Source organism: Protopterus annectens, chromosome 8.part0 (assembly GCF_019279795.1).
Source record: "Protopterus annectens isolate FY-2018-M chromosome 8.part0, PAN1.0, whole genome shotgun sequence".
Lineage (NCBI taxonomy): Eukaryota > Metazoa > Chordata > Ceratodontiformes > Protopteridae > Protopterus > Protopterus annectens.
This window is the reverse complement of record NC_056741.1, coordinates 1,353,249,916-1,353,276,413: the sequence shown is the minus strand read 5'-3', so window position 1 is coordinate 1,353,276,413 and position 26,498 is coordinate 1,353,249,916. Positions and strand designations below refer to the sequence as shown.

General features: G+C 43.3%; 1 protein-coding gene across 8 annotated transcripts in view; it reads right to left on the bottom strand.

Annotated features, from left to right (window-relative positions):
• Positions 1–26,498, bottom strand: part of PHLDB1 (pleckstrin homology like domain family B member 1) — a 2,201,164-nt gene that overhangs the window by 678,559 nt on the left and 1,496,107 nt on the right. The gene's annotated exons all lie outside the window — the stretch shown is intronic.

The window sequence follows — 26,498 nt, the reverse complement described above, 5'->3', positions numbered from 1 at the left end:
AAACTAAACAAAGGTGTGGCAGAATGTGCCAAGACCCTGCCTGGAATGGTTTTACCATGGTGGAGACAACAAAAAGAAACAGCAAGGGACAACTATTTGGAAAGTGGTCTGTTTTGACACAGGATGCCCTTTCTGTCCCATCACATAAAATGCATTGCTGTTCAGCTGTCCTAAAGGTCTTAGTTCTGTTAAGATAATACTCTAGCTGTCTATGCACACCCAGAGTATGGAGAATCATCTCTCTCTGGTTTAGAGGTTCAGGAAAGAATACAGGCAGAATGATGACTTGACTCCAAATAAACTCTGAAACTCAGGATCGGACAAGGAACAGGTTGGGAGTGTTGTAGGCACTGACCTCCCAAATTCTACACAATGTTCCCTGATGCAGACTTACAGCACACAGAGAAGCATATTTGGTTGCATGGATAGCAGAAGTCCATTTTACAACAGCCCATTTCCCAGAGGTCCTGGTAGGCCTCTGGCTGCACCCAAATTGCCATCAAGGACATACTTCCTCCACATGGAGTCTGGTACAGAAACTGGAAAGGCTTCCACTCTATCAAATACCAAGTAGTATGCAATGCACATGGTATTACATACAATGTGCCTGTGCACCATCCAGGCAGTTATCATGATTCATGCATCTGACATGTGAAACCTATACTAGTGTTTCATATGGGGTTAATTTCCACATGGTCATCTAGTTGGGAGGTGCACACAATTACATCCACAAAGTCCTCAATATGATGGTCCCACAGGCATGGGCAGTTTGCGACACATGATGGTGTCTACTTGTGTGTTGCAGGTGATGCAGGATACACTTTTGAACTATGTATGATGATCCCCAACTGTAGTTCCAAAATGCTGATGGAAATGGCACAGAGAAGTGCACTGTCACAGACATGGAATATCATCCACTACATGTTTGGGCTTATGAAGGCTCACTTCTGTTCTTGGACATGGATGGTGCTACAAGTTTGCTTGTTTGTTTGTTTAATTGAACTGTGGAGGCTGCCCACTAAAGTGTGCTAGCCTGTGTAACTAATTTATCACTGTCTCTGCATTTTCTGTGTATTTCTGCAAAAACAAAAAAACAAAACTAAATCCTTGTTTTCCCGCCTTTCTCGACTAGTTTAGACCAGTATACAGGCATTGCTGTATTCTGGGCTGTGGTGTAGTTCCTGTGTTGTCCATTACCTTACTTGGATAAAAGGAAGTTTCTTTGTGGGAGTGGGGAGCCTTGAGCAGCCTACCTATCCTTGGGGGAAGTGACCTCAGCACAAGAAGCTGTTAGTAATTGGTTGTTTGGGACCATTTCTAGCTCTTTTGTAGTTCACTGCTTAAAATCCGCCTCTGGGCGTTTTTTTCTGGCTATACTGCTCAGACAAGCTCCACGTGGGTTTACAGAGTGGTCCTAGCAGCAAGGAACTCGAAAAAGCGACTACCTTCTGGATTTAAGTATCTCTGCTTTTTTGACTGAAAATAGCTTCTGCTGCTTACTTTAAACTAGCCTGAACTGTTTTTACTGATTACTGCATTTATTTTAAAAACTGCACTTAAAGTTACATTTAGTCGAATTTAGTCGAAAGTTTGCTTGCTTGTTTGTTTAATTGAACTGTGGAGGCTGCCCACTAAAGTGTGCTAGCCTGTGTAACTAATTTATCACTGTCTCTGCATTTTCTGTGTATTTCTGCAAAAAACAAAAACAAAAAATAATCCTTGTTTTCCGCCTTTCGACTAGTTTAGACCAGTATACAGGCATTGCTGTATTCTGGGCTGTGGTGTAGTTCCTGTGTTGTCCATTACCTTACTTGGATAAAAGGAAGTTTCTTTGCTCACCAGTGGGAGTGGGAGCCTTGAGCAGCCTACTTATCCTTGGGGGAAGTGCCCTCAGCACAAGAAGCTGTTAGTAATTGGTTGTTTGGGACCATTCCTAGCTCTTTTGTAGTTCACTGCTTAAAATCCGCCTCTGGGCGTTTTTCTGGCTATACTGCTCAGACAAGCTCCACGTTGGTTTACAGAGTGGTCCTAGCAGCAAGGAACTCGAAAAAGCGACTACCTTCTGGATTTAAGTATCTCTGCTTTTTTTTTCACTGAAAATAGCTTCTGCTGCTTACTTTAAACTAGCCTGGACTGTTTTTTACTGATTATTGCATTTATTTTTAAAACTGCACTTAAAGTTACATTTAGTCAATTTAGTCGAAAGTTTGCTTGTTTGTTTGTTTAACTGAACTGTGGAGGCTGCCCACTAAAGTGTGCTAGCCTGTGTAACTAATTTATCACTGTCTCTGCATTTTCTGTGTATTTCTGCAAAAAAAAAAACACAAAAGATAATCCTTGTTTTCCGCCTTTCTCGACTAGTTTAGACCAGTATACAGGCATTGCTGTATTCTGGGCTGTGGTGTAGTTCCTGTGTTGTCCATTACCTTACTTGGATAAAAGGAAGTTTCTTTGCTCACCAGTGGGAGTGGGGAGCCTTGAGCAGCCTACCTATCCTTGGGGGAAGTGACCTCAGCACAAGAAGCTGTTAGTAATTGGTTGTTTGGGACCATTCCTAGCTCTTTTGTAGTTCACTGCTTAAAATCCGCCTCTGGGCATTTTTTTCTGGCTATACTGCTCAGACAAGCTCCACGTGGGTTTACTGAGTGGTCCAAGCAGCAAGGAACTCGAAAAAGCGACTACCTTCTGGATTTAGTATCTCTGCTTTTTTTTCACTGAAAATAGCTTCTGCTGCTTACTTTAAACTAGCCTGAACTGTTTTTTTACTGATTACTGCATTTATTTTAAAAACTGCACTTAAAGTTACATTTAGTCGAATTTAGTCGAAAGTTTGCTTGTTTGTTTGTTTAATTGAACTGTGGAGGCTGCCCACTAAAGTGTGCTAGCCTGTGTAACTAATTTATCACTGTCTCTGCATTTTCTGTGTATTTCTGCAAAAAACAAAAACAAAACAATAATCCTTGTTTTCCGCCTTTCGACTAGTTTAGACCAGTATATACAGGCATTGCTGTATTCTGGGCTGTGGTGTAGTTCCTGTGTTGTCCATTACCTTACTTGGATAAAAGGAAGTTTCTTTGCTCACCAGTGGGAGTGGGGAGCCTTGAGCAGCCTACCTATCCTCGGGGGAAGTGACCTCAGCACAAGAAGCTGTTAGTAATTGGTTGTTTGGGACCATTCCTAGCTCTTTTGTAGTTCACTGCTTAAAATCCGCCTTTGCACGAGCGCCGGTTAAACAAGGTTAAACTTTTTCTGGCTCCGCCAAGTCTGCTCTTCAATTTTTCCCTTAGAACTGTTCTACTTGCAATCTAAACAGCCTATACTCTATCTGAAAAGCTCAGCACTTGCTCCTAAAGCATTTTGTATACAGGTAAAGCACTCTTAAACAAATGAAAAGTACTTCATTCACCTAAATTCTGTTGAGTACCCATTTCCCTATAGGTCCTTTCTGACTTAGTTACACAGCAATCTTTTTCACTATTTCTAGCATGTCGAAGGGTCAGTTGCTGGCGTCCTCTCCTGTTCAGCTGGTGAACCTGGGAATCTTGAGGCAATGTTACAATTGCCTCATGTACACAGACAACCCTCTCCTCCTCCCAACAAATACAAATATATGCGAGATGCAACTATATAGCCAAACTGGAGGCTGAGCTCTCTCAATTCAGTACTGGCAAGACCAGTCAGGAGGAGAAGGTAACCACGCACACCACAAACCCAGTCTCACATAGAACTATCACAACTGCAAACCAAACACATAAACACACAAAACATACTCGGAGGTGCTGATAAAAAATATACCAAAACAACAGAGGCCTCCAAAGCAGACACCCAAGCAACCACCACCTCAAGACATAGCAAATGCAACACATAGTTCACAAAGTCAGTGTGCTAAACAGTCACAGCCCTTAAGGCCAAACAACATGCCAGACACACTTGTAATAGGTGACTCCATAGTCAGGCACACTGGCGCCGCCACCAGACTGAACAAGGAGAGGGTCACAGTAAGCTGCCTGTCGGGAGCTAGAATCCGCCACATAACACAAGCACTCAGGTCACTCCACAGCAAGTACAAATATGACTCAGTCATTGTACATGCCGGTGTGAACGACCTGAGACATACCTCCCTGGACTACATGAAAAGAGACATAGACGAGCTCTCTGATTATGTAGCCCAGGCCGGTATGACCCTGACCCTGAGCAGCATCTTACCCTCACCAAGAATGATGCCACAGTACAAAGACAAAATGATCAGTTTTAACAATTGGCTTAATTACTGGTGTCATTCTAAGGGGATCCAGTGTCTGTCTGCTTGGGATGACATGCTTGACAAGCCACGCTGCTTTGCAAGGGATGGTTTGCACCTGTCACCCCTGGGCTTCCGGATATTGGCCAAGGCTCTTGCCACCCACATAGTGTCTTTTTTAGGCAAGGCTCAAATGACAAACCTACCTCCCTAGAAAACACAAGTGGAAAAAAACTAAGGGTAATGCTGCTCAATGCCAGAAGTCTAAACCTCAAGATGCACGCCCTCAAAGCCCTCCTCAGTATGGAGAACATCGATGTCTGTGCAGTGACTGAAACCTGGTTCAAGGCTCCTGAGAGCAGCCCAGCACTATCAGGTTTTACCTCATATCATGCTTTTCGGCCCCACAACTTGGACAGAACCACAAAAGGAGGGGGAGTATCCATTTTCATCAAAGATACCCACACCTCCAGGTTAGTGGCAACGCACGAAGCATCGGAGACTATCCAGGTGCAACTAACCATAGGCAAAACTGCCTTACAGTTTATAGCATGCTACAGACCACCCTCTCAAACTCAGGAACCCCACACAGCCTTCCTGAAGACACTGGAGAGTATGAATGTCTCTCCAAATACCATCATTTTGGGAGACTTCAACTACCCAAACATAGACTGGGAACATTACTCAAGCCCCAACACCCTAGCCCAAAGGTTCTTAGAATTCATAAACTCAAATGCAATGGAACAACTAGTCACCATTCCCACAAGAGGAGACAATATACTAGACCTGATCATCACAAACATGGGGACAAAATGCTCCACACGAAGTACATCCCTCTTTGGTAAGATCAGACCATAAATTAATCTCACTGGAAATCCACATCCCGCCCCACCCCTGCACAAAAGACCACAGTGAAGAACTTCTCAAAAGCAAACTTCACACTTCTTAAGACTGAAGTGGTATCTTTCAAGGCCCCTGGGCCAGTGGAAACCACAACCCACACTGCTGAATCCTTTGCAAATGCCTTCTATGGGCACCTTCAAGAATGCATGGATCATGCAATCCCAAATAAAACCAAGACCCATTTCCCCCAAAGGCAGGCGACCGGTCTGGTGGACCCCAGCCATAAACAAACTTTACAACAGAAGGAGGAAGCTACTACATGACACAGCAAAATCCCTAAAAGGGAAGGCATCTCTGATCAGTACTAGCAAAAAACTACGATCACTCATAAAATCATCCAAGGCCAACTTTGAGAGAAAAATCGCAAATGACACAAAAGACAATCACAAGGCCTTTTTTAGCTATGTTAGAAACCTGGGTGGAAACTCCCAGATATGCTCAGAGTTAGTCCAAAATGACACAAAATACACTGAACCCACTGACATTGCCAACATTCTGGCAGACAGGTTCAGTGCAAATTTCTCCCCCCCCCCCCCCAAAAGGAGAAATAACTATCCCAGCAGAGTGTAGCCTCCCTAACATCTCAGATGCCCAGGTGAGAGCCGCTCTCTAAAGCTAAAAACACAGCATCAATGGGACCGGATGGTGTCCCGGGCTGTGTGCTACATGAACTCTAAGAGGAACTAAACCCACACATAAGGCTGCTGTTTAATCTTAGCCTTACCACAGGATACGTACCCAAAGAGTGGCGACGGCAACAGTGGTCCCACTTCACAAAGGCGGTGCTTCTACGGACCCTGGAAATTACCGCCCCATAAGCTTGACGAGCCTGGTCTGCAAAGCTATGGAGAGGATCATTATGGAACATAAACAAAGACATTGGGGACCTACAGACATTGGATCCTACCCAATTTGGCTTTGTCAAGGGCAGATCCTGCCTTTTGAACTTGGTCGACTTTTTAAAACAGTCACTAAGGCCATTGATGAGGGTAAGGCAGTTCACACAGCCTACCTTGACCTTGCAAAAGCCTTTGACACAATACCCCACTCGGGCATCATAGACAAACTCACCAGCTTAAATGTAAATCCATATGTCACAAGATGGGTTGCAAACTGGCTCAAGGACAGAACCCACAGGGTCAGAGTTGCTGGAGCTATGTCAGACTCTAAGCCAGTCACAAGCGGTGTCCCACAGGGCTCAGTCCTGGGACCCCTCTTGTTCGGCATTTATTTTTCCGAGGTACAGGCAAACATAGGAGGATTGTGGCTGACAAAGTTCGCAGATGACTGCAAACTGGGCCATAATTGATACTCCAGCGGACACAAACATCCTTCAGAGAGGCCTCATAGAAACGGATAATTGGTGCCAGAGCCATGGCCTTAAGCTGAACGCCAAAAAATGTATAGTCATACCCTTTGGGAAAAACAAGGTACCGACAAATTACCACATAGGCGGTAATCCATTAATACGGAAGAGGTAATCAGGGACCTAGGGACCCAGATTGACAGTAACCTCTCATTTGACACTCACATTGCCAAAGTGGTTAGGAAGACCTTCTATATTGCCCACCTTATCATGAAGGGTTTCACATCTAGATCAAGAGAGGTCATTGTGCCCCTGTACTCTTCTCTTATCAGGCCAATGATTGAGTACAATGCCCCATTTGGGATGTATCTCACCCGACACCTGCAGCAGTTGGAAAGACCCCAAAAGTTCCTCACCAAGAGGATAAAGGGTCTTAAACATATGTCATATGCTGCCCGACTGAAAAACTCCAGCTCTATTCAGTCGCATACCGCCTACTCAGAGGTGATCTGTGCCTGACGTACAAGGCCATGTCCAATCCTGAATTAATGGACATGCTCCACCTCAGAAAATCCAAATCCATCAGAGCCATGAGAACAAGTGACTTAAACCTCAACACAGAAATAAATAGAACGTGCTGGAGGGACAGATTCATAACCCAGAGGCTCCCTACACTCTGGAACAGAATCCCAGTCCATGTTAGGCAGAGCCCCTCACTGACTCTATTCAAGAGAAATCTCGACGAGTGGATGGGAGATCGTAGGTTTATCCCGGGGGTCATCTCTGTGTCACTATTAGACAGAGGCATAGTAAACTAAACGCTAAAAGGGCGTAGTATTCTCATCCTAAGGGGTGGTGTAAGCCACATACACTCTGGCTAGGCTTATAAATGCCCTAGGGCAGATAGCCTAGTATGAACCTATGAACCTATGAATGTAGTATGCAACTGAGACTTGCACTAAAATATTTCCCTGCATCATGCTACACATTATGGTGCTACAAAAACAGTTATGAAGCAGGAACATTGTAGTACCACTAGACAGACCTGTGGCAGCAGTAGAAGAGGATTTGAGTTAAGAGTCACTGGAGGAACTGGCTTCAACAGCACCCAAAATGAGGCAGAGGGGAGTATAATACAAGCAGCACTGGCAAAGATGCAGCATCAAATATGGTCTATGACATGAACCATAAAGAATAAAATTAATCCATGCATAACACACCCAGGCTATGTAGCACAGTACACTGATTGTCCACACCGGGCACAGACATTACCATACTCATAAAGTACAGTTGTGTACACTTACCATAAATGTAGATGTTCGAGAGTATTCACTGTTGCAGTCATCACATTTGGGTTATCTGCCTGCAGGAAGCCCTCAGCTGGCCTGAATACCAGAGTCTTCGGATTTCTGCGTCGGATGCTGTCGCTTCTTCCATGACGTCAGGTCATCAGGGGTATAAAACATGTAGCCGACACCATTACATCAGTTTTTCTTGCCCCAGATGTCAGGAGCTCCCACAATAGGAAGCAAATGTATGGTATGGTACACCCCCATCAAAAAGCAAATACACATGAAAAAATATATCTATAAAAAAAGAAGGAAAGGTAGAGCCAAGAGAAGTCAGGGGGCTGGAGGGAGGGTAACCAGGACTGCACATTGTGACATTTTTCTGTAGGGGGGTGGCTTACTACTCCTTGCTTTGGAAGTGGGAGCCCCCCACTGCTTAGATATGTGTAGCCTGAGACTGAAGTCTTGGTGGTCTGCTGTTCCTGGGTTTGGACTGAGAAGGTCTGGAAGGGACTGGAAAGGACCAGCTCTTTGAAGGCCAATGCCTACTGAATCTGGAAGGCTGTACTTGTAGAAAATCTTTAACAGTTTGCATAGATTTAGCTTTTTCCTCCATCTTTTTGAGGACTTCCTCTGCTTTGTTGCCAAAAAGGCGGTCTTGGTTTAAGGGTGTATCCAGTAGTTTAGCTTTAACATGATCTGGCAAGTTTTGTTCCTTAAGCCAAGCATGCATTCTAAGTACAGACCCAGTGACAGCAACCCTGCAAGATGCTTCTAAAGCATCAAAACCACATTGCAAAGTATGTTTACCAACTTGTTCTGCAAAATGCATTAAATCTTGCAAGTCTTTGTGTTCAGCACAGTCAGGAATCAACATAATTTTCTGTTTAAGTAACCCCATAATATGCTGCTGATACTTTAACATATGAAACTGGCAATTTAAAGCCCTAATGGCCAAAGTAGCAGAAGTGTAAACCTTCTTACCTCATCTGTCTAAGGCTCTAGAATCTCTATCGGAAGGGGTAGGATTTTTGGCAGCAGTAGCCTTAATGCCTTTTGGCGCTTAGGAAATGGTCTCTGGATCCGCAGTAGGATTCTTGAAGAGGAACTTGAGAGTCAGGTACTCTGTAGTACCTGTCAGGTTTTCTGGGAGCTGGAGGTAAAGTGTTTGGGGTACGGCTAGATTCCAAGAAAACATCATCAACAATAGCCAGATAAGGAGGGGTAGCTAGAGGCCTGTGCTGAGGCAAAAGTAAGAATTCCCTAAGTCTCTTTTTGGACTGTGAATAGTCCTGGCTTTCCCAGCGGAAATGCTCCCTAAGGTTATGCAAGGTTTCACCAAAAGAAAAAATCTTCTGGAGGGGAAGCAGAGGGAATGGAATCCTCTGCATCAGAATCCTCATAAGTAGATAAGGGCAAATCCTGGTAATCAGAAGGAGCAGAAATATCAGATTCCTAATCAGAAGAATCATAAAGAAAATCGGTTCTAGGTCTCTTAGAGGGGGAATGCTGGCTTCCCCTAATTAAGGTAATAAGGTCTTCAGCCATTCTAAGCATTTGTCTTTGAGGCATATGGGCCTGAGTCAGCAGTTTGGTAGTCGGTTTTCTAGGTGTAGTGCGAGTTTTAGACCTGAGGAATTCGGTACTTGTAGTTGGAAATGAAACCGTCGGTTTAATATGAAAATCAGTAGGCCTGAATACACCCTCAGAAGCTGGTGCCTGCACAGCGGCTCCGGACCCATCCAAGGTAAAGACATCCACAGGTTACATAGTCGAAGATGCATCTCGCGGCATACCGGACTCCAAAAGGGTCTCAGTAGAGGCCTGCAAATCTGTAGTAGCGGGTATCAGGGGCTGCGAAAGCGCCTCACTGAGTACCGGCGGACTGGCGACTAGCTTAACAGAAGCATCGTCGGCAGTTTTGGACCAATGCGGTCTGTCTCTGTCTTTATCCTTATGTTTTTTTGGAAGATCGGTAGTCAGATGGCTTAACGAAGCCATTTCGGAGTATGGAGATCGAAAACGAAAGTATTTAGCTACAAAAATAGTCAGACGACGAATAGTTCGGGCATTGAACAAGGCACAAAAATGACAGTGAGGGACGTCGTGGTCTGGGCCTAAACAGATGACGCAGTAAGAATGAAAATCTCTATGAGGTATATGCTTTCCACAGGCAAAACAATTGTTAATTTTTTCTGACATCGGTTAGAGCAAGAAAAAAGTATCCCCAACGGGGTACTTATCTTTTTTGGAGACTTCAGGTCTGAAACTCGAAAACGAAAATTTCAGGAGTCGGACAACCGATACTTGCAAACTGCTTTTGCTTCAGGCACCGCAGAGCAAGAAAGACTGATGTAATGGCGTCGGCTGCATGTTTTATACCCCTGACGACCTGATGTCATGGAAGAAGTGACAGCATCCGACGCAGAAATCCGAAGACTCTGGTATTCAGGCCGGCTGAGGGCTACCTGCAGGCAGATAACCAAAATGTGATGACTGCAACAGTGAAACACGAAGAACATCAGCCAAGTCATGATCATTTCAAAAGATGTGGCAGGGCACAGCAATACTACTCCAGGTAGAACACTTGATAGGAGGTGGATATAGTAGGCATGCATAGGGCTAGGAAGATGGGAGGATTTAGGGATCACAGCCTTCAGTGTCAATATGTGGTCGAAATTACATGAATATTGGCTGCATGCACTGTGTTGTCCTGCTCAGATCAGGATTTGAGGCTCTGTGTCTAGTAGATTAAATACAAAGTACAGTTGTTACAAAGTACAGTTGTGTATACTTACCATAAATGTAGATGTTCGAGTGTATTCACTGTTGCAGTCATTATATTTGGGTAATCTGCTGGCAGGTTGCCCTCAGTCGGCCTGATTAACAAAGTCTTGGGTTCTGCGTCGGTTGCTGTCCCTTCTTCCATGACGTCAGGCAGTCAGGGGTATAAAACATGCAGCCGACACCATTACATCAGTTTTTCTTGCCCCAGATGTCAGGTGCCCCCCAAATGGGGAGCAAAAAAAAAAAAAAATATATATATATATATATATATATATATATATATATATATATATATATGTGTGTGTGTGTGCATATAATTTAAAACACAAAAAATATACCTCCAAACAAAAGCAAATACACCAAAAAGGCTTTTAAGCATAGTAAAAGAAACGAGAGGTATAGTAATAGAAAAACAGGGGGCTGGAGGGTGGGTAACCAGGACTGCAACAAAAGTGAATACACTCGAACATCTACATTTATGGTAAGTGTACACAACTGTACTATGTTCTTCGTGTTTCACTGTTGCAGTCATTACATTTGGGTAGAATCCCAAAGCTATGGTTGGGAGGATGGAATTATACAGCATTAAGAGCAGCTATAAGGCCCTGCAGGACAGCAGTGGCAAAGCCAGCTCTGGATTTTGAGAAGAGAGGTAAATGGTAATGTTTAGTGAACGTATGAACTGAGCTCCAGGTAGCAACTTCTAGAATGTCTCTGGTAGGAACCCCTCTGAGAAAGGCTGCAGAAGTAGATGCAGCCCTGGTGGAATGAGATCTGATCCCCTTGGGGATAGGTTTACCCATGGTGCATATAGCAGAAACGAATACAATGGCTTATCCATTTGGAAATAGTCTGCTTTGAAATAGCCTTTCCCTCTGCCCCTGCAGCAAATGCCACCAATAGTTGTACAGATTTTCTTAGAGATTTCTTCCTGTTTAAGTAGAATCTAAGTTGTCTGTGTACATCCAATGAATGCAGAATCCGCTCACCCTTGTTCTGTGGATTGGGGAAAAAAGTTGGCAGATGAATGAACTGATTAAGAGTCACACTGGATACCACCTTAGTCATGAAAGATGAATTGGTCCTGAAAGCCACCCTGTCCGGATGAAAAACAACGAAAGGCTCCACTGCCTGTAATTCTGAAATCTTTCTAGCTGAAGTGACAGCTAAAAGGAAAGCTGTTTTCCAGGAGAGAAATGTTAGGTCTGCAGTAGCAGCTGGCTCAAAAAAGGAGGGAGAGTGAGTTTTTCCAAATCAAAAATGAGGTCCCATGCAGGAGTAGGTGCTCTCCTGGGAGGTCTTAAATTTTTGGCCCCTCCGAGATACTGCTTTAGCAGAGGATGAGAGAAGAGGGGAGGGTTCTGTGTTGTAATGAGCTGAAATAGCAGAGGCATGGATTTTTATGGAAGAAAAAGATAGGCCCTTGTGAAGCATCTCAGTTAAGTATTGCAGAATCTGAGGAATATTGGGCATTGCTGTGCTTATTCCTTGTGCTTGGTTCCAGGCACAGACTCTTTTCCATTTGTCAGCATAAGATTTTCTAGTACTAGACCTTCTAGCTTCCAAAATGACATCCACCACTGGTTTGCTGAGGGATGCCAAGGGTGAAATTAGTTGATTAGCCACGCTGCAAGATTCAAAGTTTGGAGCCGAGTGTGCAGAATTTGGTAGTTCTGCTCAGACAGTAGGTAAGGTGTCTGAGGCAGGCGCCACGGAGGAAGGTGTGACACATTGCGCAACAGTGGGTATCAGTGTTGGCTAGGCCAGTCTGGAGCAATCAGAATCATTTTTGGGTTGTACAGTTTGACTTTTAATAGAACTTTGGACAGCAGAGGCAGGGGGGGGAAAGGCTTGGACTGAAAGGTTTTTCCAGCTGAATGACAGAGCATCCACCTTCCAAGCTTTTTTGTGATGAATTCTTGTGCAGAATTTGTCCAACTGATAGTTCTGGGGTGAGGCAAAAAGATCTATGTCTGGGCTCCCCCATTTGCATGTCAACATGTTGAAAACTTCTGGTTCCAATTTCCATTTGTGTGGGTCCATAAGATTTCTGCTTAGTTCGTCTGCCAGAGTATTTAGCTTTCCTGGCAGGAATTGAGCTTGTAGTTGTATTTGATAGGTCAAGGCCATGTTCCACAATGCCATGGCTAGTCTGCAAAGGGGGTAGGAATGTGTACCCCCCTGCTTGTTTATGTACCACATAACTGTGGTGTTGTCTGTCTTTATCATTAGTTGTCCTGGATGAAGGTAGTCCTTGAAGGCTGTCAGTGCATTCTGTACAGCTAGCATCTCTTTCTGACTGATATGTAGGTGCATTTGATTTGGGCACCATTTGCCCTGAATGCACTTCCTGCCAGATGAGCCCAAGCATAGTCTGATGCGTCTGTACTCAGGGTTTGGGCGGCAGGGGGTGGAGTGAATGGCAGTCCCTTGTTTTGGTGGCAGGCCTCTGCCCACCATAGGAACTCTAGTTGCAGGCAAGGTATAATAGGAATCATTGTTTCCAGGCTGTGACAATGTTGACTCCATAAACTTTTTAAGTACCACTGAAGTTTCCTCATATGCAGTCTTGCATATGGAATTAGAAGAATGCAGGAGGCCATGAACCCAAAGGCTTGCAGAATTTGTCTTGCAGATAGCAGGGTTTTTGTGGCCACCTGTTTGAAGTAAGTCACCAACTGAAGTTGCTTTTCTGGCGTAAGGTAAGTCATCTGGGCAGTTGTATTCAAGCTTGCACCCAGGAATGTAATTTTTTGAGAGGGTACCAGTTGTGATTTCTTTTTGTTTATGGTGTACCCTAGACACGTTAGAACTCTTTTTACAAATGCCAGATGCTTTAGAAGAATGTCCTTGTTTTCTGCCTGAATTAGACAATCGTCCAGGTATAGATATATTTGAATATTTCTTTGTCTGCAAAATGCAATTACTGGTGTCAGGCACTTTGTGAAGACCCTGGGTGCAGTAGATAAGCCAAAGGGCAGTGCAGAGAACTGGTAATGCAAGTAGCCTGCTTTGAAGCGGAGGTATCTTCTGCAAGATTCTCTTTCTGGGATATGCAGGTAAGCCTCTTTTAAGTCTAGAGTTACCAACCAGGCATCTTTGCCTAGCATAGGTAGTAACTGTTGAAGAGTCAGCATCTTGAATTTTGGAATGTCCAGAAATGTGTTTAGAGTGGATAAGTCCAGAACTGGATGCCATGATTTGTCTTTTCTGGGTACCAGGAAAAGTCTGGAATAGAAACCTTGTCCCTTTTCCTCTTCTGGTACTGGTTGAATAGCCCCCATGCTCATGAGGGACAGAACTTGTTTCTGAGCCTCTGCCCACTGATTTGGGGGCAGATCTGGCCATCCATTTGGGATTGGCAACGTGGAGAAATGAAATCTGTATCCCTGGGATACTATATTTAAAACCCATTTGTCCTGGGTAATAAGTTGCCAGTTTCCTGCATGAAGTGCCAGTTTTTTCCCCCCAAAGGGGCGGCTAAACGGTAAGTGCTTGGTGATTGTAGAGGGAAGTCAATGAGGCTGTTTACCATAGGGAGGTGCCTTGTTGCTTCCAGATTTGGAGGTGGAGGCACCCCATTGTTTTGTTCTAAAAGTTCCTTGTGACTGAAACCTGGAGCCTTTGGACTGTCTTGATTTGACTTGAGTGGCTCTCGAAGGGACTGGAAAGGACCAGTTCTTAGTAGGCCAGTGGCTACTAAATCTTGAAGGTTGCACTTGTAAGAAATCTTTCACAGTTTGCATAGATTTAGCTTTATCTTCCATCTTTTTTAACACTTCTTCAGCCTTATTACCAAAGAGACGGTCCTGTTGTAAAGGAGCATCCAACAATTTTGCTTTAATATGGTCTGGCAGAGTTTGCTCTTTGAGCCAAGCATGCCTTCTTAGCACAGATCTAGTTACAGCAGCCCTGCATGAGGCCTCCAAAGAATCAGAACCACACTGCAAAGTATGTTTTCCAACTCGTTCAGCTGAATGTAATAAATCCTGCAAATCTTTATTTTCCACACAGTCAGAGATTAACATAATTTTCTGTTTAAGTAGTCCCATGATATGCTGTTGATATTTAAGCATATGAAATTGACAAGTTTAAAGCCCTGATTGCCAAGGTTGAAGACGTGTAAATCTTCTTACCCCATCTATCCAGCGCCCTGGAATCTCTATCAGAAGGGGTAGGACTTTTAGCAGTAAAGGCCTTAATGCCCTTGGGACCCTGAGAAATGGTTTCAGGATCAGCAATAGGATTTTTGAAAAGGAATTTGTGGGAGTCAGGAACCCTGTAGTATCTGGCTTACAAGGAAGCTGGAGGCAGAGAATCAGGAGTCATACTAGATTCTGAAAATCATCATCAACAATGTCTAGAACAGGAGGTATAGCCAAAGGCCAATGCTGAGGAAAAAGAAGAAAATATCTAAGTCTCTTTTTAGATTAAGAGAAATCCTGACTTTCCCAGTGGAAATGTTCCCTTAAGGCATGTAAAGTTTCCTCAAAAGAAAAATCCTCAGGGGGGGAAGCAGAAGGAATGGAATCTTCTGCATCAGAGTCCTCATAAGTAGGAATAGACAAATCCTGTTCATTAGAAGAGTCAGAAGAAATAGAATCCTGTTCAGAAGATCCATAATCAATGTCTTGCCTAGGCCTCTTAGAAGGAGGGGGATGGCTACCCCTGATCAGAGTAATTAAGTCTTCAGACATTTTGATCATTTGTTTTTTAGGCATAGGGGCCTGCACAAGTGGCCCAGGCGTCGGTTTTTTAGACATAGATTTAGATTTTGGCCTTAATTTAGAAGATGGCGTCAGTCTAATATACAAATCTGTAGGCCTGAAAACACCCTCAGAAGCCGGTGCCTGCACAGCGGCTCCGAACCCATCTAAGGTAGAGACATCCGCAGGTTCCATAATTAAAGCATATCGCGGCATATCGGACTCTGAATGGGTCTCAGTAGAAGCCTGCGAATCAGAATTAGCAGGTATCAGGGGCTGCAAAAGCGCCTCACTGAGTACAGGCGAACCTGCGACTGGCTTAGGAAAAGCATCGTCGTCGGTTTTGGACCTTGACAGTCGTGTCTCTTTTTCTTTGCATTTTTTAGGTATTCCGGTAGTCGGATTACTAACCGACTACATTTCTGGATAATTAAATCTTGTGCCAAAATATTTTGAAGCAAAAATATATCAACATTTAATCGTGCAATGATTAAATTTAGCACAAAACCGACAGCAAAAAACATTGTGGTCAGGGCTTAGGCAAGGAATACAGTACAAATGAAAATCCTTACGAGGTATTTGCTTCCCACAAGTAATGCAATTATTAACTTTTACTGACATCGGTAAGGTGCAAGAAGAAGTTTCCCCAATGGGGTACTTGGCTTTTAGTTGAAGACTTCGGTTTTGAAAGTCGAAAACGAAAATTTCAGGAGTCGGCCGACCGGCACTTGCGAACTGCTTCTGCTTCGGGCACTGCGCGGCAAGAAAGACTGATGTAATGGTATCGGCTGCATGTTTTATACCCCTGACGACCTGACATCATGGAAGAAGGGACAGCAACTGACGCAGGACCCAAGACTTTGTTAATCAGGCCGAATGAGGGTAACCTGCCAGCAGATTACCCAAATGTAATGACTGCAAATCTCTGACAGTATTTTCAGGAACCATGCTGTTTTCCTCCATGTGGGAAGGCAGAAGAATATTGGTGCCTATGAGCGACCACAGCAAGGCAATGCATTTAGCTGGCCAACAATGGAGTAGTGTAGTATGGAACTACTAGACGCAGGTGTGTGGGAGGTGGTGGCTGGTCTGCTGGTTTATTCTACGGGATGCAGTTAAAAGCACTCTTGTCACAACCATGGGGACACTCCTGTCCAAGGATGGAGTAAGTCATGGGCAAAGGGCACAGTGATGCGGTCCCTGGTATGGTATGATGTGTCCCCATGATTATGCCTATCTTGCGACCGTGCACTACACATATGTCCACTAGCTTGGTCATTGTGGGCATTTGCCTGTATTTTCATGGGTTTCTCAATGGAAACCCATATGCCCATCACTGACCTCAGAAGAATTGCCTGCTCCAGATCTCTATATGCAATGTCATTCTGCATATGTTGCAGGATGTCCCACAGTCCCTGAAATGTTTGCACTTCCTTACACAGGTAACACAGCACACTCTACATCTCTGACATGGTGGGTGTGGTGGCCATATTTGCCTAGATCACCGAACTGCACATCTGCTGGTTGATACCAAGGGTGACATCCAGGTTGGGGAATGTCCTGGAGTTATAATGGTGATGGCCACCTACATGCCTATCACTTATGTTAGTCGCATGCACCAAGGAGGCATCTTCGCTCACCAATGTTGTCTGCGGTGGTGACTCCTGGGTAGTATGGGTGGGCTAAGCTTGACAGGATGCTATGTGCCAAACAAAGGGGAGCTGGAGGTTCATGTTACTCCTCCACTGTTACCTCGCCTCTCAGGGAAGCATGTGTGCCCACCAAAGTTAGCAATGCTGACAATGCAACTGTGTCATTAGGCTGTGCCATGTGTATGGCGTCATCACTGTCAGTCACAGGTGACTCACTGATATGAAATGTGCCAACATGTTGTGATAAACCCTCCACCAGTGGGAATTGTGAAAGTATAAAGATAACATATCTGCGGCAATACTTGATCATATATGTCACTCCCACCATCATGTGACACACAGACTGTTACATGCTAATGATTTCTATAGCCTATGGATACACAAGTTACATTACGATGTAGGCTTTTGCAGTTGCAGGCCTGTTACAGCAACACAACAGAAATGCATTTGTGTTCTGCTGACTAATCCACACATTCCTAGTGTACAACTGTATTACAGTAATGGAATATACTAATACTAACTTGGTACATCCTTTAAAGACACCCAGCCAGTTATCACCAGCCTGGCTCCCACAACTATGTCACCACCAGGCATGAGAGTTCTCTCACCTTGTCCAGACAGGGGTACCAAGAATTCCTCCACCTCTGTAAGATGTCTTTGTATTGGTGGCCCACTAGTTGTGATGAGCCTTTCTCTGGCAACATTCTTTGCCTTGGTCTTGGCATGCAGCATCATGTCATAGGCCCTGCAGTACACCTGTACTACTACCACCTTTTATCACTTCCCACAGCACTGATGTCCTGCACTTGTTCCTGCCATACTTAGCCTCAAAAAGCCTTGTCTGGATCACCCTTCTCAAGGATACACATTCAGCATGTGCACAGCATCTGTAGTAGCATCTCTATCTCTGGTGCCGTCAGCTTTTTAAGTTATTCTCTCGGTCACATAAGAAAACATATACACCAGTCCTGCAGGCTACACATATGAATCAGTGCATCTGAATACATGACTGCTCTTGCCAGTCAGCACTGACTCAGCACTGTCCCCTGCCCCATTTGGTGGACACAAACCTGCCTGCTAACATGGTGTTGCCATTCAAATTCTGTACCATACTGAGCACAGTAATGGATGTATTACCACTACTTGGTGTCTATAAGGAATGTGCTGACAGCACATGCTGTGAACCATGCATAGGAGGTATCATATCCCCTAGAGCATATCTAGCAGTTTTTGTGCATAAGATACGCACTTGTCACCATCCTCAGCAAGACTGTAATCAATGATGCCCTTTGTTTTTTGTTCCCTATCAGGGCGAGTCTCCTATCCCCCAAAATGACACCCACCTGTCAATCCATGGGCTATGTTACCCCAAAAATGCCTCTGCTGTCAGTATGCCTATATGGCAGTACATCTTGATGTCCACTATATTCCATCCCCTAAGCTGCTTGTTTTAATGCAGTCTCCCACAGTGTGGTGATGGCTTTTCTTACGTGGCTAAAGCAGACCTCATAGCACAGTAATAATACTAAAAAGGTACTTTAGCACAATTGCCTCTAAATCACTCTTATAATGTGACACGTTGTAAGCCATAGTCAATGCTCATCTCTGACCTTGCCTGGGCTGGGAAGTCATGTGCATCTCAGTGTTGTGGAACATTTTGAAACAGCTTCATGTCTTTATGGGATATAAAATTAATAAAGATAAAACAAAGGCTATAGCTGTAAATTATGTAACCACACACTAACTGGTAACAATACTCGCTTATGGGGACACGATAAAATTAAGTATTTAGAAAAATGGTTTAAAAAGGTTTATGGTAGCTAAGGATATACAGGAAGATACCAAATAAATATGATATGAAAACTGAGAAAATGTAAGCTCTTGCTTAATTATACGGATAGGAAAAGATACAAGCAATGAAAATGTCTTTGGTTCCTTAAGTTTTAAACAAAGATCAGGTATATTTTAATCAACCAGACAAGAACTTGTGGGCAATAATTAATATAGAGTTGAAGGACTTTATCAGGGAGGGGAAGAGGGCAAGAGTTAATTGTGATAACATGATTCTCCCAACAGAACAAGGTGACTTACGATTACCTGGCTTGAAGGGATAATTTAGAGCTATGCAGTTAAGGCTCATACACATAACAAAAGCAGAAGGTTCTAATTCATAGTGGAAAGGGATGATGATGAAGCAGGTGGTGGGGAGAGTTCAAGAAATAAGGAGAGTGGAATAATGGATGTACATACTTAAAGAACATTATATACATACAGTTGCAGAAGGTATTCTAAAATCTAAGCCAAAATGGAAATGGATAAATGAGATTTCCCCATTAGGGATGACTGCAAGTACAGATACATAAAATAGAAAAGAGGGGGCTGGAATTACTAGAGAAAACTGTCAAATGAACCAAAGCACTGGGAGCAAATAATTAGAGAGGGAAAGGGAATAGAGTGGGATAAAGCCAAGAAGAAGTCTGGGACTGTTTTGCATTTATTGATTTGTTTGCGATTGCTTTTCTCAGTGCCTACATTTTTGTTTTTCCCACCCACCTGCCCCAGTGTCAGTGCGTTGTTAAATTTGGTGGCTTTGGAATTGCCCACCCCTGCCGTTAATTTGATTTTGGATACTCCTCACAGTCCATCTCATTTGCTTACTGCACTGAATACGGGGTGATCATTTGGGTAGGACTACCCCCTTGCTTTTTTGATTTTGGACACTCCTCCCAGTCTCATTTCATCAGCTCATTCTACTGTGTACAGACAGAGCATTTGGGGAAAGCCAACCCTCTTAGTTCCTTAACCTTGAATTATCTTCTGTTACTTCCCTCTCCACTAATAAAAAAAAAAAAAAAAAAAAAAAAAAAAATTTTTTTACACGTTTTCATTTATTTATTGTGTTCTTCCTCCTTACTCAAGTGTTGAAGTGGTTTTATTCTGCTGTATTTATTAGCCTGATTAAATTTGTCTGTTATTCTAATGTTTTAGCACTTGGGCTTCAGACCAGCTATTTTACAGTAAACCCTTATCAAAACCCTCTGTCCCAAAGTTCATCCAAGTTTCAGAACACTATGTCTAGACAATTCCCATCAGTTTCTCCTACCAGCCTAGTCGACATGGGCATACTGAGACAGTGTAGCAACTGCCTCATGTACACGGACAACCCTCTTCTCCTAGCACATAATTCTTCTACTTCCAAGAAATGCATCTATATCAGTAAACTGGATTCCATGCTCTCTCGCACCTCAGTCAGTACCCCTGACGAAGAGGAGACTGCCAGCACAAATACCACACCACCCACATCACATAGCCAAGTACAGCACACAGCCACATATTCAGAGGTCCTCAATAAAAACTTGCCTAAACAGCAGAGACATCCAAAACACACACACAGACATTCTACACACAACACCAAACACATCACAGGTAGCAGACAACACACCAGTGTCTCACAAACACAGCCCATAAGGCATACAAATAAACTCATACAGCCCATAAAGCCCAACATTAAACCAAACATACTAGTTACTGGTGACTCAGTTGTGAGGCACATTGATATCCCTCTCACTAGGCTCGACAAGGAGAAGATCATGGTCAGTTGATGTCAGGTGCCAGAATCTGCCACATCACACATGCACTTAAGTCTCTCCACAACTGGTACAAGTATGACTCTCTCATTGTTCATGTTGGTGTGAATGACTTGATATGTACCTCCCTGGTCTATATGAAGAGAAACATGATTGAGCTGTCAGACTGTGCGCGCCAGGCAGGCATGACCTTAGCCATAAGCAGCATCCTATCTTCACCAAGAATGATACCACAATAACAACAAAAAATAATTGACTTCAACAATTGGCTTAGTTTCTGGTGTCATTCCAAGGGGCTCCAGTATCTGTTTGCCTGGACTGCCTGGGATGACTTGGTTGACAGGCCTCAATGCTTTGCCAGAGGTGGCCTCTACTTGTCACCCCTGGGTTTCAGGATTCTAGCCAAGGCTCTTGCCTCCCCCATTGTGCCATTTTTAGGCAATGTCCCACAGACAAATCTTCCAACATAAAAGATCTGTCAAAAAGCAAACTGAAGGTCATGTTGCTTAACGCTAGGAGCCTAACCTGAAAATGCACTCACTGGAGGCTCTCCTAGCACTGGAAGATGCTGATATCTGTGCAGTCACAGAAACTTGGTTCAGGGCTGCAGAGAGATCCCCTGCCTTACCAGGCTACACCTCATTCCACACATTCTGACCCCAAAATGAGGTCAGGAAGACTAAGGGTGATGGAGTTTCTATTTTCATTAAAGACACGCACACCTCTATACTTGTTTGCCAGCATGATGCACTACAACTTCTCCAGGTGCAATTAACAATTGGCAAGAAACCCATCCAAATTACAGCCAGCTACAGGTCTCCCTCCATGACTCAGGACACCCACTCCTCCTACCTGGACCTACTTGAGTCCATCAAGGTCCCCCCCTAACACCCTGATCCTTGGTGACTTCAACCATCCCACCATAAATTGGGTGAACAATTCCTGCTCTAATGCACTCACTGAACGATTCCTTGACTTCATCAATTCTAATGCACTAGACCAGCTTGTCTCATCCCCCACAAGGGGAGATAGCATTCGAGATTTAGTTCTCACCAACATGGGTGACCGCTGCACCACCCACAGAGTAAGTTCTTCCCATCGGTCTGTCTCATTTGAAATGTCTATCCCATCCAACCCCCACCTAGCTGTAACCAGGCTAAAAAACTCAAAAACTGACTACAACCTTCTAAGGGAGGATATCAAGTAGCTTCACACCATTGCCCCCCAACAGAGAATGCAGATAAATATGCTGAACAGTATGCCAGTGCAACTCAGCCATAGCCAACAGAACTAAAACCTGCTCCTCAAGGAAACACAAACCTATTTGGTGGACATCCTCTATACAACAAAAGGAAAAACTGTTGTCCAAGGGCAAAAAGGTGCAAACTCCCAATTGGAAAAACTCCCTCCTTAGCCTCAACAAGCAAATTAGATCACTAGTGAAAACCTCCAAAGCCAATAATGAATTGAAACTAGCCTCCGAAAAAAAGGCTAACCACAAAGCCTTTTTCAGTTGCATCAGAAACCTCCATGGCAAAGCCCAGGTTTGTTCTGGATTAGTTCTTAATGGTACCACTTACACTGACCCTGTTGACTTAGCCAACCTCCTAGCAGACAGGTTCAGAGCAATCTTCACCCCCTTGTTCCCCCCAAAGGTCCATTTAACATCCCTGATACTTGCCCCGCACCTGACATCTCCATAGATCAAGTGTTAAAGGCCCTATCCAAGGGAAAGAACACAGCTCCCATGGGACCTGATAGTATCGCAGGCTGTATTCTGCAACATCTCCAGGAAGAACTAGCCTCACCACTGAGCACCCTATTCAACCACAGCCTAAGTACAGGCTTCATTCCAGCATAGTGGAGAACTGCCATTGTCATCCCTTTGCACAAAGGTGGTGCCACTACTGACCCTGTAAACTATCGCCCCACTAGCTTGACAAGTCTGATGTGAAAGGCCATGGAACGTATTATTACGGACCTCAAAAACAAGGACATAGGCAATCTCCAAGCACTTGACCCTACCCAGTTCGGATTCGTCAAGGGCAGATCTTGCCTGTTGAACCTAGATGACTTTTTTGAGACAGTCACCAAGGCAATGGATGAAGGAAAGTCAGTAAATACAGCTTACCTTGACTTGGCCAAAGCCTTTGACACAATCCCCCATTCGGGCATCATCGAAAAGCTAACAGAACTTGGCGTAAATCTCTGTCTCATCAGAGTGGGTGGCCAACTGGCTCACTGATAGGACCCACAAGGTCAAAATAGGTACCACTACCTCCAACAGCAAAACTGTCACTAGTCGTGTCCCCCAGGGATCTATGCTGGGACCCCTATTGCTTGGCATCTACTTCTCAGAGGTCCAGGCAAAGACAAAAGGCCTGTGGTTGACCAGGTTTGCAGACAACTGTAAGTTGTGTGCTGTCACTGACTCCCCAAATGATGTTAACATACTTCAAGAGGGTCTCACAGCAACAAATGACTGGTGCCAAAGTCATGGCCTTAAGTTAAATGCAAAAAAATGTATTACATACCAATCGGCAAAAACATGGCCCCTAATGATTACCACATTAGCAGCAACTCCCTAACCACACAACCTGTGGTGAGAGACCTGGGTACTTAAGTTGACAATATCTCACATTTGGCTATCATGTAGTGGCAGTGGTCAGAAAAGTCTTTTACTTGGTTCACCTCATAAGTAAAGGGATTGCATCCAGAAGAAAGGAGGTTATTACCTCTCTGTACTCCTTCCTCATTAGGCCAGTAATTGAGTACAACACCCCATTTGGTATATAACTCTCCAAACACCTGCACCAACTGGAAAGGTCACAGAAATACCTCATAAAGAGAATCCATGGCCTCCAACACCTGTCCTATGTGGACAGGCTCAAATCACTATCATTCTACTCTGTATCATACAGATTGCTCAGATGTGATCTGTGTCTCACCTACAAGGCAATCTCAGACCCTGCTCTACTACAGATGCTCCTCATCCGTAAGTCTAACACCTCGCATAGTACCCAATCGAAAGGCTTAAATCTAATATGTGACATTAACAAAACCTGATGGAGAGACAGGTTTGGCTCCCAGAGGCTGCTCAGTCTCTGGAATAGACTCCCCATACACGTCAAACAAAGTACGTCACTGATTCTCTTCAAGCGGAACCTTGATGAGTGGATGGGCAACCGCAAATTTGTCCCAAGGGTTCCACCTGTGTCCCTCACTGACAGGGGTGACAGGTGCTGACTGAGGTTTCTTTTTTGGGGATAAACTCTTGGCTAGGCTTGTAAGGGCTCCAGAGCCATTAGCCTAGTAATCTCCTATGATCTTATGACTGCAGATTAGAGACTGCCTTTCCTATCATGGATTGATATCAGAGTATAGGCAAAGAGAAAGGAAAAAGGATAATTAGTAGGTCATATAAAACATTGCACGATAACAAATAATCAGTCAGCGGAGGTCAGCAAAAACAGAGAAAATTGACTGGAATAGCAATTTACAAAAGAACATAGAGTCCAGAAGGTTTAAGATTTTTGCTTGGAAGCAATACAATTTTGAACAAGGCCAAAAATTATTGGGGGACAAAGGTCCAAAAGCAGGGACAGATTTTAAATATTGCTCTTACATGCTGAGAAACTTGTTAAAATAACAAGTTTTCATTAGCATGCATTTTCTGAAGGATATGATGTCTGAAACTGAAATGTCTGTCATTATTTAATAGCTTCAATCCTCTATTACCTTCCAGAACACCACACATTTTACGTGGAAGAAACAAAAATATGAGGCAAAAATCAGGACATTCTGTGAAATTCTGGACAGTTGAGAGGTACAAATACTTTCATACCCCAAGCAGACTTCACAGATTTTTTTCCCTCAGTTAGACAATGTTAGAAGTTTGATGGGAAAAAAGAAATAACTGGGAACATGTTTTTTGTAAGTGTAAAGAGCTGGCAGACGTTTTAAAATTCCATAACAGTACTCTGTCAGAAATATTGAGGAGCAAACAATTGCAACTACGAAGTGATTCTTCAGAGGCAGGACACATGATCTCAATTGCCTAGACACAATAAGGCCTTACGTTTAACTTTTCTGAGTACCAAAAAGCAATCACTAAAAAAATGAAAATCAGAATGTAAACCAGCTGTATTTGAAGCACTGAAAACTGTAAAAGAGATGAAAGAACTGAAAGAGGGATCTTTAGAAAAGCAAAGGAGCAAATTACATAGATAGAAATGGAATTTGTGAGAGCAATGCATGCAAAATAATGATCGGGAGGAGGTTTAAGGGAAGGCAGGAGTTGAGAAATTTATATTATGTTGGACTAAATGACTGTTGTTAAAATGAAAACATACATGTAATGTATAATGTATGTAAATTAAAAAAATGGTAATATTGTTTTGTTTTCTATTAATGTAGGTATGCCTATGTCTTTAGTGAAAATTTAATAAAGGTGTTAAAAAGTACTCTTTACAGTGTGCACCATATAGGGGAAGATATGAAACACAGTAACCAACACTTTAATAGCCTAAAGGGAAGGCCTTCAAAGTTTGAACTACTACTGCTCATCAGTATGAGCAGACAAGATGAGACTGAAGGAAATTCCAAAGTGAGCGGTACAAAAGGGGAGGCTTCTCACCATGTTTAATAGTACAGGACAGAAAGGGTAGTAGGTGTTAATCTCAAAACAGATGCAATGCAAAACTGCAAATCTTAAAGGAGACTCGTAACCACAGACTCAAATAACATGTTTATTTCATCATGGTTTTGTATTTCCTACATTTTAACAGCACTCAAACTATTTAAAAGTTTTTAAATATTTTTTATACGTAATTTCTGAGTCTGACCACATGGGGTCTGGCATCTTGAATTAATTCTGATGGTTTATTCTGTCTCTAAGTACCCACAATGCAGTGCTTGACTGTAGAAATTTACATCACGCAGGCCTCTTTCTTCCTAAAGTTCCTGTCACTGCATGATTTTACATGCACACACTGCTTGCTATCTTTCAGTCAGTTAGTTTTAAGTAACATTTCATGTCATTCAGTGACCGCTTAAAACACAGTGTAAAGGCCACAGAGCAGACTTTCAAAGTGCTTTTTACTGCTGCTTCTTTTTAGAATAGCTAAATTGCAGTCTTTTGTGAAGCTTGAATTGTATTACTTTGACTCATCTGCCATCCCCCTTCATGCCTAACTTCCCTAGCTGTCAACGTGCTAAGGGTAATTTGAGCAGTTACCTGCTGTGTGACTGACAGCTCACAGCAGGAGACTTGACTCATGTATTGTTTCCTTGTTCTATCCTTTACTTTCTGTATGGGTAGGGTAAGGACCAGGGAGCTGTGACATCAGAGTATGGATGGGTTTTCAGGACGGTCATGGAGATGTCAGCTTGGGGAGGGAATTCACCAGAAAACTACCTATATTCATTGGCCTTGATGACATCAATGAATTGGATACTTGCAGCAAGCTTTTCCCGGGTGGGATAAAAGTTTTTTGAAAGTGAAACCACCACAGTACAGTAAGGTGCTGTTCTAGTGGAGAGAAATAGTCGATTTAAAATATTTTAAATTCTGTATTGTTGTTTATTCATACCAGGAAAGTAAATAGGGAGAAAAAGGACAGAGAAGTTGAGCATTTGATAACAGAATCCCATTGTTGTCCTTTACATGTAGAATTCCAAAGCAGTCTCAAAACAGTAGCAGGCCAGTGACAGGTTCAAATGACTAACAGCATTTTCTTTTCTGCTAACTTTAAATAATAACTTACACTTCTTAGCGGAGAACAGAAAATAAATATTTCCTAACTTGCCCTAAATATTTCCTTTTAAAACTCCAAGATAAAAAGAAATTTAAAATACAACAAATGGAAAGCAAATCAAATTGAAACTAAAAGCAGAGTGCGATGAATACAAGTAGGAGCTCAGAAAAAATGTAAAATTGCAAACCTTAAATGTAGAATCTTAAAATAGTCTCTCAACAGCAGCAGGCCAGTGGTAGCTTCAAAAGATAAAAAAAAAATCCAGAGATTGA